The following is an 18,675-nucleotide window of genomic DNA, read 5'->3' on the forward strand; positions in this document are numbered from 1 at the left end:
TTGCATGAAGTTTAACAACTTTTTGGCAATAAGAAGAAGACGCACTAACTATTTTAAATGTTTAGCAATAGCAATTTTTCTATTCACCTTTCTTTGTAATGCTAACCTGTTCAGGTTGTACCCTGCCCTACCATCGTGATAGCTGTAGGCTGTAACCCCCATGACCCTACTTAAAATGAAAAGGAGGACAGACAATAGATGGATGGGTACTCCAAATGTATGCCTTAGGAAAAAAATCTTTAAATGGAACTAAATAAAGCAAACTATGGATACTGTTATTGATAAATTATACCATGGTCCGGTTGAATACTCGATTCTGATTGGCTGCTGGGTAAACATTCAAACCTGATAACCGCACGGTGAAAAAAGAAGTTCGGTCAGCTAGCTTAAATGTTTTGTATCACTGCGCCGGCTTCTTTAAAACAACCTTTTGCTTCATCATCTGGACAAAAACAAGCAGTAAGAGGTGAACTTTCTCTCTGAACTGATGCTTTATTCAACCCATGGGGACGATCAGCATATATATATATCGCCGAAACTTGACTGCAGCGGTGGTGCTGCGCGACGCAGACTATATGTTACGTGCCGCATCACGTAACATATAGTCCGCTTTTTGTGAGAAAAGCGATCCAAATCGAAAAAAAAAAACAAGAATTAAGGACTAAAACCTGGTTAATATGTATTGCTTTTGTAAGTGACCATGGTATAAGCGGGCTAATGGCCTTCGAAGTGTGCGTTTATTAATTTCGCGTCGGACGGTTCAGGCTTCCACGGCGTGCGTTAAAAAGTAATAACAGCACACTTCGTCTGCCATTAACCCTTACATAATGGAAAAAAAAAGTTGAGTTTTTAGAACTTAAATGACTGAAATACTGAATTCACCCAGTAAAGATCACTGTAACCGAGAGTAATTTCAAAGTTCTAGAGTGTGGTTTTATTCTAATTAATCCAGCAACGCTTTCTTTTTAACTCTAGTTTGCAGGACAGCTTTGGTCCGAACAACTGGTTCTCATTTGCAGCACAGGCGCCACTCTGTTTGCAAGGGGTGTATCTGTAGATTACATTCCTTTCCATCATTGCATGCCTGGTGTAAAGAAAAAGGGGCATTTTGAAGGTTTTTTAGGAAACCGTGTTAAATGTCTGCAGGCTGGCCTGTTGCCGAATGCCACACTCTGATCACGTGGTGTGGCAGACCCCTCACAGTTAGAAGGTTACTGGTTTAAATCCCGGCCTTACCCCGTTCCTTTCCCGTGTTGAGGTTGCACATGCTTTGCAGGACGAAGCTTGCAGGGACAATGTGTGGATGTTCTTCGCAAGCACTTTCTCTCTTTCCACTGTCCTTTCCTCAGTTCACTCCTTTTGAACAGTGTTTCTCACAGCTTTTTCTCCCCTTCCTCCTCTGCCTCACTCGCTCTCATGGACATGACAGTGTGGTGGGATAAGGGAAGAGTAATTATGGTTCAGTGAGGCTGCCAGGTGTGATAAATGACTAATAAGGGGAGCGGAGCCCTGGGTCCTCTAAGGAGGACTATTACAGTCTTATCAGCACAGGGCTGCAGCTCACAGCCTGGCCTGGGACAGAGGCCCTTGTAGCTGTACTCACTCCTCTTCTAACCCCTTCACCTCAGTCATCCTTCGAAGCCAGCTTCTGCACAGCCCACCCTACAGAGACAGGCATCGACTTTAACGCCTTAGCTGCTGTTTCGGAAAGTGGATTCTAGAGTGATTTAATAGCATTAGGTTCTCCAGCCATGATTTTTTATTTTATTTTATTGCTTTTACATCTTCATTCAAATGAGCTATTACAGTGAGACAATTTAAAAAGAAACAAACAAAAAAAGAACATGGGACCTTTTTTGTCTCTTCTGTCTGAAAAGACTATTTAAATGGAGAGTATCAACCTATATCAATCATTTCAGTCATGACATGTGGCCATCCCAATATAGTCGTCAGCATAAAAATTTGTTTTCCCTATTCTTAAAAATAAACTGATCCTCACCTGGAAAATAAAATCAATATTCGGCTGGGAAATTTCTTGATTTATGTAAAAGTGACCCAACTTCTCTGTGAAGTAGTATAGTAATATCTGATAGGAGACTGTGACCACAGAGATTTGTGAAGAGAAAAAACAAAATAAAAGTTTTAATAGAAACATCCAAGCAAAAGCATATGTATCTATTTAGCAAATGTTGTAAGTTTGTACAACATTTCTTTTTTATAAGTACCAGACTGGTTGCAAAATTAAATTTAAATTATATTTCATCAATATCAATATTTCTTCCAATCATGAAAATGTTCCATATGTAAGAGAAACATGTAAACATTTGAACATCAATTTTCATGAAAGGAACAAATAAATAAAAACAAAAAAACAAAACAATATCATCAAATATTTCCAGGTTGATTTACTTGTTATGTGATATATCTTTTTTTTTTTTTATCTCCAGTTAAAGTGAACAACGCAACACGCATTACCGTTTTCTCTGGAACATATTTGCCGATTTTACTAGACAAAATGTATTAAAATAGAAAAGTCTTGATTTGCCATCAAAATAGCTTTGGTAACATAGAAGAAAGTAAAATTTAAGATTACTTTGAACAGTAAAGATATCGTTCCCCTTTTCAGACCCACTTTTGTTTTTCAGCAATGACCCAAGCTGTAACTTCTGGTCAAATCCTGGCTGAATTATTCTTACCCTATCACAGAAAAATGTCACTGATCATCCAAAGTCAGGAACGGCTCAAGAAGAAAAAAGGCTCCTCATTCGATAGTCAGAAACACCTGTTGAGTCTTAATCTGTGCACTTGATTTAGAAAATGTCAGGGAGCCTTAAAGTTCTTTAACTGTTTGGGTCTAATCCAGCTGCTATTTATTATGGCATCTTGCCTGTTGATCAAGTAATGCAATAACCCATAAAGCATTTTATCATCATTTTAAAAACTTCATTTCACTGCGCATATACAGAGTTTAATATGCTTTTTTGATGGCTGTTAGCTGATCACTTTTTCCATTTGTTGGGTTATCGAGCATTTGGATCAGCAATTTCCAATGGAATCGATTTTCATTTACTTGAATTAATTTAGTACTTTTCTATTTCTAGATGTGGGAGCTTGTAGCAACTGAGCAAAGCTTCATTCTGGCCTGCAAATGCTTGGAAAAACAATTGCACTTCAATTGTGCTGCTGTAACGAAAAAAAAAAAAAATCTGGTTGCTCTTTCATTTCAATTCAACCATGTTCAGAACTGCTTAGGGCACCACAATGCAAACATTCTCAGCCAGTTGAATTATACCACGTCTGGTTGAAACTGCTCTCTGGACACTTTTATCTGATGGTGGCCCGACATTCTCTATAGGTTACATGAAAATGTGTCAAAACACGGCAAGCCTTTGCTTTTAAGATTTAACAAAAAGGTGGGGCTGGGGGGCGAATCATTCCAGTGTGACCAATTACAGTCTGTCCATTAACTTTACTTCTGAAAATTCACTAAAGATCTCTTTATCATTCTTCCAGTTTTGTTATTTGAGGTGAATGGAGACTTTCTCCTTAATGTACTTTCCTTTGTTGTTAACCTCTAGATCAAGTTTGCCTTTTTTAAACATAATCCAGTGTGACAGTGTAAATTGAGGTTTCTTTTGTGGTTAAATGTAGTGGCGCAGAGGTTGAGCGTCCGACCTCTGGTGGGAAGATGGCAGGTTTGGTTTGTGCCTTACCTGTCCATGTGTTGAAGGGTCCTTTGGCAACACACTGAACCCCACATTGTTCCTGTTGGTTCTAGGTTGGTGCCAGTGTTTGGCACACCGTTATTATTTTACCATAATGGTAACATAACAATATAAAATTGTTTTAAAAATAAGAAAAGAAAAGGTCACTTCAAGATTAGTTCAGCCGGATGGGACAACAATATATTCTGCTTGTGTACAGAATGTGCTTAAATCTGAAATCTGCTGAAATATGAATTATGTTTATTTGGGGTTGCATCCTTATGTTGATGCATTCTGCCATTTCTTAATTACTATTTAGAGTTTAAAAACCAGAGTAACCATTGCTTAGTTTTGTTATGGGGTGCCTAAGTTTAGATTTTATCCGTTTAACATTTAGGCCTAAATGACCATGTAGTTTTCTAATATATTTTATAAGCACTTTTAAGGGCAGGATAGTGCATTGGGAGGATAAATGAAATCACACGAAGAACAAGACACTAGGCAAAAATAAAAAAGCAATGGATCAATCCCTGCAAAACTGATGCCAAACTCTATTCCTTTCAATATCCTTTTAGAGATTCCACATTGGGATGAAGTAATTCCCTCCTCTCCTGGTCCTGTCCTTGGGCTGACTCCCAGTAGGATCCAGAATATCTTCACAGAGCAACGTCTTGTAATCATCCTCATCACTGCGACAGTGTCCTTGAGATACTCCAGGTGAGCATGTTTGCCCACTCATATCACCAGTTCTATTATGTCAGTCACAATGTAGAAGTCTATAGTCATTTTAAAAAACATGGACGACACCCTAGTTTTTTACCTGCAAAAATCAAACCCAGTGTAAATGGTAACGTTGATTTACTATTTAAAAAAATAAATAAAAAGATTTTCAAACACTGATCTTTACCTTGTCAAATCACTAAAGTTTATGTCCAGCACAGTTTTATCAACCTAACTTTCTGATCCTGCTAACTAGGCTTCTAAAAGAAAGAGAAATTCAGGTTAAATTTTTGAATTTAAAAGAAGTCTATACCGGTAGTTTTTTTGTGTTTATTCCTTAAACATTTGACCCTTTTGTTATTGCTAGTATTTGGTGTCAAATGTTGTCTCTTTTTGCAGTAAATTGAAAAGTGCATACTCTTCAGCACTCTGACTGGACGGAAATTTTCAAAAGGGATGAATGACAAATGAGTTAAACATGGAGCCAATCCTCTAACCCCCCATCTAAAACTCACTGCTAATTCATAGCCCCATTGATTACCCAGAGGAATTCTTTTATCTCCCCCATTTCATTCCTGAAGCGCTCGGCGGACATTTTAATAGCTGCACTTTCATCGTCTGTCAGATATTTAAATGGAGATGTGCGTGTGTGTGGTGAGGAGCGAGGCAACGTGGGGACCGTCTCAGATTCTGCATGTCAATCTTTTATGCCTAGAGATATGGACGCGCTCTGACCTCTCACTCTGTCATTCTGGTTCTCTGTTGCATAAATTGACCTCTTTATAATCATTTCCTGCTCCTAGCTGCCGTAACGAGTGTTCTGGAGTACTTGAAAGTCACGTGATCTAAAGATAGCCATTAGAGTTGAGAGATTGACCCCTGTGCAATGGCTGGGCCATAAAGCCTTCCTCTGACATATGGACTATGGTAAGTCTGTCTTGGCAAGTGAATTTCACTCTGCCTGCTATGACCATGAATTTTATGGAAAGACGCACGATAGAAAGAGGAACCATTGGTATAATGGAGGAAAAAGTGTGAGTCGTTTGCCATTATTGCTGCCTGTTGGTGGTTAGAAGTGAAGAATTGTAAGTATAGGTGAAAAAAAAACAGGACCAGCAGATGACTGAAGTGTGATTTGGAGCTTACATTTGTTGAAACTAAAAAGATCTTTGTGTTGTTTGTGTATTTTTGCTGAAGTTCTCTGTAATATTTGGGTTGCCACATGTGCACTAAGAAATTGTATCCTGATGGCGCTGCCTGCTGAGCGCTGCTGGCTACCCGCTTTAGCACCGGTTTAATGAGGCACTGGTTTCCTTCTCCTTCTCACAACCACAGCCACGTGCACATGGCTACACACCTGCTCCACAGCCGGGCCTATTCTCAGACGGCACAGCAGTTTGAAAAATATTTCATACTTACAGCCCAGTCTTTATCTGTTCTTTTTGAAGCCCCCTCGTGTCGGTTTTGTCCTAGTCACATTCTTTTAATTACCTCTGATGCTGGGTTTTTGATATAAATCTTAGGACAGAAAGAAACACTGATAAAGTGATGAAGCTGTCAGTCAGTCACATTTGATTTACAGAAGTTTGAATTACAGTCACTTTGACTGCGTAACCTTCTCGAGAGTGGAGTGAACTTAACAAAGATTGATTGATCTGCATGCATGTTTAAAGTGTTGCATCCCAACTTAGGTTCAAAGAAGATATTATCAACATACAGCATTAAATTCTGTGAGCCATAGGCTTTTGAACAAAAGCTTAGCTTATTTAAAGGGTCTATTGCTGAGATAAGCTTTGCTTCCACAAAACTAACTGTTGCCCTGTGTGAAAATGTATGAGCCTACACAAAATAGAAATGACAAAGCACTTTGTAATAAGCCAATCACAACCCTGTATAATGTAGTTACCAGCAACAGACCCCTTTAGCTTCTAATCGTCTCGATAAAGCATGTATTTGGGGTTGTAAGAGAAATCTTTCACTGTTTGAATCAATTAATAAATCTTTCTATAGCCCCCCTCCCAAAAGGAAACTATCAAAGTCAGACACAAAGAGTTGTAATTATTTCAGTCAGAAATAATTGCTCTGGGCACAGGCTAGGTTTAAAGAGATAATGTAAAATATCACCTGATCATCCGTGGAGATCCTCAGGCGTCTGGGTCGGATGCAGTCTCAGCTAGCAGCTTTATTACTGTTCAGTGTATGATTTTGCTCCATGACCAATAATTCTGCATGGATTCTAATTCTCCATAAATAATGAATGAATGAATGAATGAATGAATGAATGAATGAATGAATGAATGAATGAATGAATAAATGAATGAATGAATGAATGAATGAATGAATGAATGAATGAATGAATGAATGAATGAATGAATGAATGAATGAATGAATGAACGAATGAATGAATGAATGAAGAGCTTGGCTGAGTTCTAAATTTGTCTGGTTTTAAAGTCTATTCAGAAAGCCATCAGAATGTAGGACATTTGAGTCATTTGTTGGCAACAAATTTAAATAGTGCTCCAACGTGTTGAATAAAGAGGGCAATTTCATATTTATTTAGTTGAAAACAAAAACTTCTGTCTGTTTAAAAACATTGCTGTTTTAGTTTTTCAGCCACTCAGACGCTAATTGTTGGTGTTTCTTGGATCAACACGCCTGTTGCATGACCCAGTTTTAACCAAGCAGCAGCTGTTTTACAAATGGCTACACATTTGCCTCCAGAATACTCTGGCATACAGATGTGTTTATGGTGACAAAATACCACGGTGAGGCCTCATTTAGAAACGACCGGCCTTGTCTGTGGAACAGCCTGCCTGAGGATGTGAGGGCCTCATCCACTGTCGAGGTTTTTGAAAATAAATTAAAGACCCATCTATTTAATTCAGCTTTTAATTAGATCTCCTATGGGGGACCTAAAATTTTAATGTTATATTTTCTAATATTTTACTATGCTTTTATTTGTTTATTGTGTGTTTTTTATTATTATTTACTTATTTATTTTTTTATCCTAACATCTTAACTTATTCTTATTTATCAGGTGTTTTAGACGTTTTATGCATTAACTAATTTTAATTCTTTAAATTTTAGCTGTTTTTATATTTTAACTTTTCTTGTTATCACTTTGGTTTACAAGTGTTTTCTCACCCTTGGTTGGGGTGTTTGTGTCTATGCCGACACTCAGGCCAACAGGGGGACAGAGCAGATGGTACCTGCTCCTTATCCTTATTTTATTTAATTCTTCCTTTTTATATTGTTGGTAGAGAGATGCTGGAAAAAAATTTCATTGTGCACTGCAGAATGATAATAAATGATTCTGATTCTGATTCTGACCTTCTTGGTTCTCTCTTCTTAAGGTTTTTTCTTCTTAAGTCATTTCTCTTTTACTTGTGCTTGTTTTTGTTTATTTTATTATGATTGGCTTATTTATTTACTTTTTGCATTGGTACTTTTGCATTCCTGTTTGTTTTTATGTACAGCACCTTGAGCTGTTTTCTTTACATGAAAGGTGATTTAGAAATAAAATTAATTTGAATTTGAATTCTGTGCCCTGCACTCTTTGCAAAACAAGCCTGGTTATGGTTGTTCAGGTTAAAGTACTCTGCCTTGCTTCGTGTGCCTTTTGTTCCACACATATTGCTTTTTTTTAAAAAATTTTTTCATTTCAAAAACACAATATGAAAGAGGAAAACTCTCATAATGCCTGCTTCAATAAAGATATAGAGATCTTCACGCCTCGTGGATGATCATTTCACCAAAGACTTCAACTTCCCCTCCTAAACCCTGTGTGAAATGTAAGCTGAAACACACTGCATGAGTGTTTATCTGGCCAGGTTTCTCTCCATTATTACCAGAGAACTGATAGTTATATTTCAGTTTAGAGGATTAAAAAACCTTAGTCTACAGAATTAGATTTTTTTTCCAGAGATATCGTGTCTAGGGCGACAGGGCGGAGGCTGCTGTAGCTCTCAGCATTTAACTTTGAAAAGTGCAAAGGAGATGTATGAAAGCTGTGATGATGTCTTTGTGAAGAGGAGGTGTGAATAACCCAGTTGCTGCTGAACCTGTTAACCAAATTTTCTTTTTTTGTCGTAGTTTCCCCCAAAAACCAGGTTAGTTCATATAGTTTCATAGGTCACCAGCTCTCACAAAGTCTTTTTACGACTCATGGAAACTAAATCGAAAACAGTTTTAGGCAGATCAAAAGAACCGGCAAGGACAAAAAAATAAGGCTTTACAAGTTTTTTTAAACAACATGTATGTCCACTACTGCAACTCTTGTGTGAAGCACAACACGCTCTAACTCATATATCATGAGATTTTCTTTATAATCTTTTATGATATTCCTTTGCAAAATGATTTTTAGCCCGCTTTTGCAGTCCTCCCCACCCTGCAGCATGTAAGCTCTGCACTTTAAAATAAACTCCTCCCTGGTGGCTAGAGATGTGCTCTGTGGGACAAACTATTGCTGTGGGCTGCCGTGGAACTGTGTGGAAGCATTTGTGTAGCATAATTAAAAATAAAAGTCAAAACCAGAAATGCTTTTTCATTTTCAAAATGAAGCTGCATTTTTGGCTCAAAATTAAAATGAAAAGCAATCAGCCAAAATGCTTTTTCCTTTTCTACTTCAACACCTCTTATTCTGTCACTTAATTAAAATAATAAAGAAAATGGTATTTGACATTTCATTTTCAAAAAGTTCTCTGGTAAATGTGTAGCAAAATTCATTAAGAAAAGTCTATACTTTGACAATTAAAATGGAAGGATTGCATTTCCTTTTTTACATCCACCCTGCGAAAAGTGTCGCATAATTCAATTCGATTTAGCATTTCCAGCGGGGAGGTGAGGCGATGACGTCAGTGCTATCTCCGTGTGTCCGGCTGCTAAAAGACACAGACACTAGGAGCAGTGCGGCCAGGCTTGTAACTTTGTGTTAACGGCAGAGGAGAGGGCTTTGTGAGGGTTGTGCACTTCTGATTATTGTACACAGCTTCTCAGGACTACTTAGCAGCATTTCCACCTTCCACGGTCCTTATTCCAACGCACCCTGGTTCATTGAAACTTTTCCCGGGTCTTGCTTTGTCTAAGGTGGAAGTGCTGCTACACAGATCTGAGAAACAAAAGCATCATATGAATGTTTTTTCCAGTGGTGTCCAGACAAAATAAAGGATGATGTAATTCCCACATATTTACATCCTGATTGCTCATTGCTAGATGCTCATTGTGGCATTGCAGAATCAGCGCGAAGCTGCAGGAAACTATCTCTGAAACGTGCTTTTATGCGCTGATTTTGCTGTTCGAGGACAGCTGGAGCCCCATCAACAGCTCAAGAAGATTTTGCCATGCTAAAGGTTTACTGGTTGGACCAACACGTATCTTCTAAATGTCCTTTTATTATTGTTATGATTAATATTAAGGGCCTGCTCGCTCATAATTTTTTTTAAATCCATATCAGTGCTTTTGTCTTGGAAGGAGAATTAGCATTAGGCTAATACGTGTTACGTGCGAGCAATGCCGCACATAGATTTGTCTGTGTCTTTTAGCAGCCGGACACACGCCTCCCCTCTGGAAATGCTAAATCGAATTGAATTATGCGACACTATTCACAGGGTGGATGTTAAAATGAAAATGCAATCTCCTCTTTGCATTTCCGTTAATCCATTTTAATTGTCAAAGTAGACATTTCTAAATGAATTTTGCTACACATTTACCAGAGAACTTTTTGAAAATGAAATGTCAAATACCATTTTCTTTATCATTTTAATAAAGTGACAGAATAAGCGTTGTTGAAGTAGAAAAGGAAAAAGCATTCTGAAGGATTGCTTTTTCATTTTAATTTTGAGTCATTTGATGTAGCGTCATTTTGAAAATGAAAAAGCATTTCTGGTTTTGACTTTTTTATTTTAATATTGCTATACAAATGCTTCCATAGAACTGGACACTCCTATACCACAGACCTGTTTTGTGAAAAAAATAGATCTGTGCTCATTGACTGTGAATGTGCCTTTCTTTTCTTTTTTTAAATAACAAGATATTCAAAGTTTTGTGTTTCACTCAAATGAACTGTGATTGTTTGTGGACGTACATCCATAAGAGCCTGCTTATCAGATGTAAATCTCATTTAGATTCTCATTTAAATTCTCTTATACATTTAAATATATTAAAAAAACAATATTGTTTATTATCAACTTTATTATCTGCTAATTATCTGCGGGCGGCAGTGGCTCAGGTGGTTGAGCGGGTCGTCCAATGATGGAAGGGTCGGCGGTTCGATCCCCACTCCCCCCAGCCAACTGTCATTGTGTCCTTGGGCAAGACACTTCACCCTCCTTGCCTCTAGTGTGGCTCCACTGGTGGTTGAATGTGTATGATGGTCAGATGGGCCGTAGGCGCGAACTGGCAGCCACGCCTCTGTCAGTCTGCCCCAGGGCAGCTGTGGTTACAATAGTAGCTTACCGTCACCAAGTATGAATGAGGAGTGAATGAATAATGGACACAATGTTAGCACTTTGAGTAACTTGAAAAGCGCAGATAAATCCAATCTATTATTATTATTATTATTAATTAACTCGTGTTTGATATTGTAAAAAAATAAAATACCGGTAAGCAGATTATATTGTGATTTTTTGAAACGTATTTATTTAGTAGATCAATATGTCTTCTTGTGTTTGCATCACCTTAGTTTAGTGCAGTTTATGCTCACAGCATCTACAGTAAGACTGTCTGCATAAAGAACAACTTTTCTCATGAAAAGATGAAGTGTAGAGCAGCTTTTTTTAACTTGGCATTTTTAGCTCCGAGCCTCTGGTGTAGTTTTGACACAGTACCATCTCAATTAATTAAATTGACTGTAAAATGCTAAAGCAGTGAACGTTACCAAAGCTGCACCTGAAATCAAGGGGGAAAACTGTTACAGATTATCACCTTTCATTCGGATGCAGTACAGCTGTAACTTTCAATAGATGTGTGGGAGGACTGGCGGCTCATATTCAGAAGGGAGGATTTGTACATGCACTGTTTTGTGTAAAGGTTAATGAAATTACACAGGGGGTTGGTGCTGCAGGTGTGCTCTCAAACCAACCTCAAACAGAGGCAAGGAGCAGTGAAAAAAAGGAAAAGACATGTTCCTGGATTGTGAAATACACTTGCCTTTTTAGTTTTTTTTTGTTTTTTTTTGGTTGCAAGAGAATTTAACAGCTTGCCTGTGTAGCATACTGTTAAGATTGAAGTAGACCAGATCACAAAAATTAAATCTAGTTTCAGAGAACTTAAAACAAACAAACAAAAAATCATGAAAGGCAAGAAGAAAAAAAAGCTTTTTATGCAGGATTATTGTCTTTAACAAAAGTTATGTTTTGTTCTTGGTTTGTCGTCTGAAAAGTTACTGATAAACTTGTTATCAATGACTGTGCCAACACTGTTTTCTTTTGCTCTCCAAGTGACCTTTTCACTCACTTTACTTTTTGTCTGCCTCCTCTCTCTCACTGTCTCAAGAATGTAACATCTGCGTACTTCCTTGGTTGGTGACATGTTGCCAGACCAAGTTGTGTTGCCACAGCAAGAGCCCCCATGTGCTGATAAACAGCCCCTAGAGTTAAACTGAAATGCCAAATTTGCAATGTCTACTTAAGGCTACAAGGTTAAACACATATAAATTTTGTAGTCATTAGACAACAAGTTAAGTAACTAAAAATGCTATCCATAAAAATGATGCATTGTGGCATTTTTAACGCCCATCCTTGCTGCATGTGTCAAAGGTCAAAGAATATCAGATTCAGCAAAGATTAGGGAGTGCTGAAGTGCACAAATGACAGCAAGACAACGATATCTATTTTCACTGTCTTCAGTCTGTTCTCCATTCTTCCAGCTGTTAATAACTGTGTGTGATTCCGTGAACAGATGGCAGTCTCCTGCTCAGTTTTTTTCATGTATCACCATTTGCTTGTATACGTGTCAGCCTTCCATGTGTATTAGTTGACAGTATTTATTACAAACAAGTTTTTATCTCCCTTTTCCCTTAAATTGTATCAGTTTACCATTTATTGAGCAACTTTTTTACTGTCAGCAACTTTTTAAACAAACCATGAATATATTTTATATTTTTATAGGTTGAATTGTCTTGTGTGTTGTATATTAAAAGCACAGTGTTGGACTTTCTCACTTTCTAGAAAAGTAGAAAGTTTTTAAGAAAAATTGAAAAAATAAGCTTTGATTTCACACAATTAAATTTACTAACCCAGGCATGATTATGACTAGTAATGATACATTGAAAACCCAACAAGGGTTATCATAACACTGCAAGAAAAAATAGAGAGAAATTGAAAAGAAACTGCAAAAATGAAGAGGATGTCAGGGGTGGCGAAAGTGAAAACAAATTAGATAAAGTTGCACAGAGAGATCGAGTTAGAGACATAGAGGGTTAGAGGAATACAGGCAGTGTTCTAATGACTTCACACCCCATTAGCCACTTAGTCTGATGCGTCACACCTCATTATGCTGCTGGAGCAGCAGTGCATGAATGCGTGAAACCGTCCACTCAAGCAGACCTGTCCACCCGCTCCAAACACTCACTCATTTAAAGCAATTACTGTGTGTGTTTGCCATTTGCAATTTCTGTTTTGCTTCCATGTGTGCGGAGGTATACTGCAGCTACACTGCCTGCTTGTGAAAACCAATAGCCAAAATTACTTGTGTTAAAGCAGGCTGACGAGCCTTTCAGTTCAGATTTAGTCCCTCACTATGAGATATTTAGCAGAGTTTTCCATGGCTACCATGTTGCTCAAGCTTGAAATACTTGCAGGCACAAGCAGCACCTTCATTGTCAGCCTTTTAAGTAAGGAGGACTAAGTAGTGTGCTCCAGAGGTTTCTCCTTAATCACTCTCAGCCAAAGGCACATGCACACACTCTTAACTGAGTGATGAACATGCACACACACACATACATTTAAGCATACACTCACACAGATAAGGAGCTGGAAAGAAGAGGGTTCTCTACATGCCATTTGTGTACAGGCGGCCCCAGTTGGCAGAGTGTAAAGTGTTTCTCTCCAGGACAAGGCCCGCTAACTCAAATCCCTGGCCAGCAGCCACACTCCTCTCCATTACACACACTGGACCCATTTATCCCAGTGCCCGCACATTCTCTCTCTCCAGTCACACTGCCACCCCAAGAGGAATGCCACATAATGGCTCTGTACTGCAGTGGCTGACATCTCTATTCGGCTAATGGTTTTTGTTTTGCTCTGTTTACTTTGTTGATATTCGACAAAAAAAGAAGAACTTAGATGAAAAAAGACAACTAAAGAAATCGTTTTCAGCATTGTGTCATGATTTCGGCATTCCTACACTAAAAGGTCCAATTTAATCCACATTGTCTTGGATTGCCAGTCAAGTTAAATTGAGCTTTAAGCTGAGAGTATGAGAGTCCTCTGTCATTGTATAAAGAGATGATTATTTACCTCAGCAGCCAACCTTTTTGTGATCTGTTTTTTACCATTTTTGCTTTTCGCAACAAACGTTTTGGTTTCCTCTGAACCAAATTTGCATATGATTCACTTTTGGAATTTCACTCATGTGTCAACTGGATAATATTTTAGAGTTGCTTTCCTGACCTCAGCAGTCTGCTCTTCATCATTACATAGTGATTTTTTTTCAGGAGCTAACTCCTACTTTCTCTGGGTACTTTCAAGGTCATTATTAAACCTTTTCACATTGATTCAATATTTACCTTTTCAATAGAATAACTTAATTGCAATGGTTCTCAAACACTGGGGCCTCCTAGGAGAGTCTTAGAGTTTTGTCTGGGATGTGTGGGAGGTTGCTCTCTGGTGTTTCCATCATCTTTGCTCTGGCGGGTCTTTGTGGATCACCCGCCCTCTAAAACACACAGTTGCGTCCTATTGTGCTGAATGAGTATCTCCGTATCTACTTCTACCTGCAGACTTCAGTCATGTATCTAATGACTCTTTGTCTTTTGGTTTAAAAACATTGAATAGTTTCTTTAAATATGACCAAAAACAAAATGCTTAGATGAGAAGCGTGCAGTACATCTGCTAAAGAGCACAAGCAGAATACCCAATTTCCAGACTATTTTCACTGTGCATGCAGGTGTGCATCAATGTGTGACAGACTGTGTAATGCAGATATTGCCATGTTTTAAATATTTATAACCTGTGCATGAGAGGTTGGGTAATTAATCAAATAACTGAAAATAAGTTGGTGGATAATCAATGTAGTGTGATTTTAAGATTTCCATGACAAGAATGTATCCTGAATTCGAAAGACACGCAGGAATTACGGAGTCGCTTCTCCTCACCATTGTTATCATACAAATGTTAGGATCCTGCTAAAACTTCGCTAAAAGGTTTTGTTCCCTCTTTTACAATCTCCCTTATGGTTCAACCTGTGCAAAGGTAAAGCACTGGACGCAAAGCTTCAGCACCATGTGCTTATAACAAAACACAGCGGCAGTCCACAGAGAGAATTCAGTGTCATTAAATTATTACAAATAAATAAATAAGGATAAAGACTCTGTAACACATTCTTTTTATGTTTTTTTATTTTTTATGACATCTGTCGTTGCACAAAGCTAAAAAAACTGTTTTACTGGGATGATTCAGCCTGAAAGTATTTATGAGCTCTGAGGGGCTTTCTGTCAAAAAATACAGATATAAGTGTCATAAGCTACATAACTGTGATATGAGTGCAAACATGATCATAAACTCATATAATATCAGCAATAAAGTAGATTAGAAGTCAGAACACTTGCTTATGGTAAACATAAGATGTACAGCGACTAGCTGAATATACATCTATTAATTTATTCTGCTATAATGTTAAAAAATAAGTTTTTAAAAATTTTACTAATGACAACTTTGTCATTAAGAGAGGGCACTCTTTTTTTTTCCATAGAGAACTTTGCATTTGGATTTGTATTCACACTGCCGTCAAGCAGACTATTCTCGAACGGACCAAAGCTTGTAAACAAAACCAGGTGACTAAAGATCTCTTCTGTCATTGGCCAGGAACTATGAGGCCGGGTCAAAACAGCAAGAGAAAGACTATGCTTTACAATCCTTGTCGGGATAGTTGACTTATTAAAACTTTATATTTCAATTACCAGTTTTGAACATTGGAAGCAAGACTTTTTACTTGTTACCTTGGTTCAGCGGAGGCAAGCTGCAAGGCAGTTACTGGCCAGGAGACGTGCAGTGTGTGGTTTAACTCAGAGGATGCTAGCAACTGCAGTGATGAGGAGACATCAGGTATGAATTGGCTGCTAAGTGTTTATGACGTATTGATTGTGGGGAAAATAGTGTAGGAAGCAATGTGCGTCATGTTAAAAGATGTTTTAATGAGCCTGCATTCATCTGACACATAAAATCCTGTAAGAAGCGTTTTCAGTTGTGTTAAACGTTCTAACAAGTAAACAGTTGGACTCTTTTTTTCTGTTTCATAACAGGACCATCGTTGCTTTACATTTATCCGCGGCTCACCAGTTCCTTCATTCCTAATTTGTTAACTTCACGCGACCAACAGCTACGGTGACCGTTTTGGTTCAGTTGTTCCGCTTTGAGGATGGATTGTATTCAGACTGAGGAATCTAAGATCGAACTGAAGCTCAGTCTGATTGGAATTGAACCAAGACTACCTCGAAAGATGGTTCCGGACCAGGGTCTGCTTGGGTGTATTTAGACTGAAAACTTGTTTCGACGGAAACAAACTCTGGTTCCCTGTAATCAGACAAATGTGTCTAGTCTGAATACACCCTAAATTATCCAAATAATTAAACACGTTTCTTTATATTACCGTATTTACTGCTCTAATCTACTTTCTTTTGGGTCTTCACTGAAAAAAATATCATTGGAGGTTTAAAACATGAAATTGAAAGAAGTCGGTATTACAGTTTGACAGAGGCCCTGCAGTCAGATTTAGTTTTTGTCTGCAACATCAAATTGTAATTACAAATTAGAAAAAAATACTAGAGTGGTACTGTTTCATTCATCAGAATCATTTATTTTATTGTTTGCTTTGCAGTAAAATCACTTCCAAGAAAAAGAGAAACATGTCCGAAATGATAGCTGTGCTCTTTATTGCTGGGGTTCTCCCCTGACCTTCAGCATCACACCAAGAGATAATGTAATCATGGTGAGGGAGTTGCTGCTGTCAAGCACGTCTTCTCTTTGTGATGAATGCATGCTGTGTGAGCATGTCAAACATCACATACCTGAGCAGCTGTTTGTTCCATCACCAGCCCCGCCCCCTCACAAAGCAGAATGGGAAAGGACAAAACAGACCGAGAAGGCTGCTCAGAAACCCATTGAACTAGGAGAGAATATCTTGCATGCACAGAGCCAAAGGGTCTCAGAGCTGGGTAAATCAAAACCCTGAAACACTTTGCTGAAATATATATTTATTTTTGGTCTTTATCAGTGTGTGGTAATATGATTTTGAAGTGACTGGCAGTTTCGACAGTGGACGCAGCTTGAAATGTATATGCCCCTGCAGATCCCTGTTACTGAGGTCAACAAGGCTTCACCCCAGTGCTCCAAACTGAAGACAGGGGGTGGTCTTTTATGTCAGTGTTGTGCGACCTCCACCTTGTTTCCTCCCCTCTCGTCACCCTCCTCGGCCCTTTTTAGCAGCGTGGAGTGGTTAAAGCAACTGGCATTCAAAGGTCTCCTATGCAATGAGCGAATGCATTCAAAACCATACAAATTGATTGTTGCTCAAATCGGTTTTGCATGTGTTGTAAATTTAGAACAGGAAAAAGTAGATGTGACACCACCCTCTCACATTTCCAGACATATATAATGTAGGCAGGCTGTGCATCTTTCAGCAGCTGAACTTCACCCTGACTGTTGGGGGAAAATGACATTGGCAGGCAGGTGATAAACAAGCCCTTGCCCAACACAGATGTATACAGAATGAATATTACATTTTATTTTGAAGACATAGGCATATGGGGGTGCAGCGGCAACACTTTATGGTCAAATTTTCTCATTATTCCCTCCACTGCTTCCATTCACTGACCCTGAGTCTGCAATCTCTCTCCTACTCCTCATCCACTCTCCTCTATTTACCTTTTACTCCCTCCTCTCTTTTGGACGGAGGCATGGGTGAGATCATAATTATGGTTTGACACATAGCGTTAGCTCCCAGAGTGCCTAGATTTTAACTCAAAGTGGGAATTGTCAGCACAGCATCATGTATGGTTCTTAATTGGAGGGGAGGGCCATGAGGCCCACCCACTGACTGGTGTGGCAGTTTTAATGAGGTCATGCACATCAAGTAAGTCAGAGTTGTGACAGGAGGAAACTGTCATTGGCCTGTTAGAGAGCAACTTTGTTAGCCAGCTTCACCATTCTTCTCTCCACAGGTGGAAATAAGCAATTAAAACAGTAATGAAGAACTTGAAAAACACCCAGTCCAGCCAAATCAGCTCACATACATTGCTATAAACACCAATCAGAAGAGGAAAAGAAACTAAGTGCAAAATTAAGTTTCTATTCTCTCTTCTGAGTCACTTAACAAGATGTGTAAATGGGGATGATCAAGTAAGTATTAATGGCCGACGCGGAAGCATCGGACGGTTCAGGCTTCCACGGTGTGCGTTAAAAAATGATATGCATACTTCGAAGGCCATTAACCCGCTTATACTATGGTCACTTACAAAAGATATAAATAGTAACCAGTTTTTAGTCCTTAATTCTTGTTTTTTTTCCAATTTGGATCGCTTTTCTCACAAAAAGCAAACTATTTGTTACGTAGTGCGCCGCACCACCGTTGCAGTCATGATTTGCTGACAGAAAGCAATATATATGCTGATCTTTCCAATGGGTTGAATAAAGCATCAGTTCAGAGAGAAAGTTCACCTCTTACCGCTTGTTTTGTCCAGATGATGAAGCTAAAGGTTGCTTTAAAGATGCCGGCGCAGTGATATAAAACATTTAAGCTAGGTGACCGGAACTTCTTTTTTCACCGTGCGGTTATCCTGTGGTATATCACTTTTTAACGCATACCCAGCAGCCAATCAGAATCGAGTATTCACCCGTACCATGGTATAACAATAACTAAAAGATAACAGAAATCAAAAAGAGTGTTCCCGCTTCTATCTATAAGTCAGATCTGCATGCTATTACATGTATGTTTGCGTGACCCTGTTACATTTTAATATTCTACCAAATGTTTCAGCCTTTTTTTTCCCCCTCTGTCTCAGTAAAAAATTTTGGTGTTGAAAGCAAAACTGCAGACG

The 18,675-nt window shown here is 38.5% G+C and overlaps 1 long non-coding RNA gene across 1 annotated transcript in view; it reads left to right on the forward strand.

Moving 5' to 3' along the window:
- LOC110017724 (uncharacterized) overlaps positions 1-18,675 on the forward strand; it is a 227,204-nt gene that overhangs the window by 17,591 nt on the left and 190,938 nt on the right. The window contains exon 2 of the long non-coding RNA XR_013654867.1: positions 4,280-4,421. This is a non-coding gene — a long non-coding RNA (uncharacterized LOC110017724). The remainder of the gene's footprint in view (positions 1-4,279; positions 4,422-18,675) is intronic.

This window comes from Oryzias latipes, chromosome 3, assembly GCF_053564925.1.
Source record: "Oryzias latipes strain Hd-rR chromosome 3, Olatipes_Hd-rR_3.1".
Classification (NCBI taxonomy): domain Eukaryota; kingdom Metazoa; phylum Chordata; class Actinopteri; order Beloniformes; family Adrianichthyidae; genus Oryzias; species Oryzias latipes.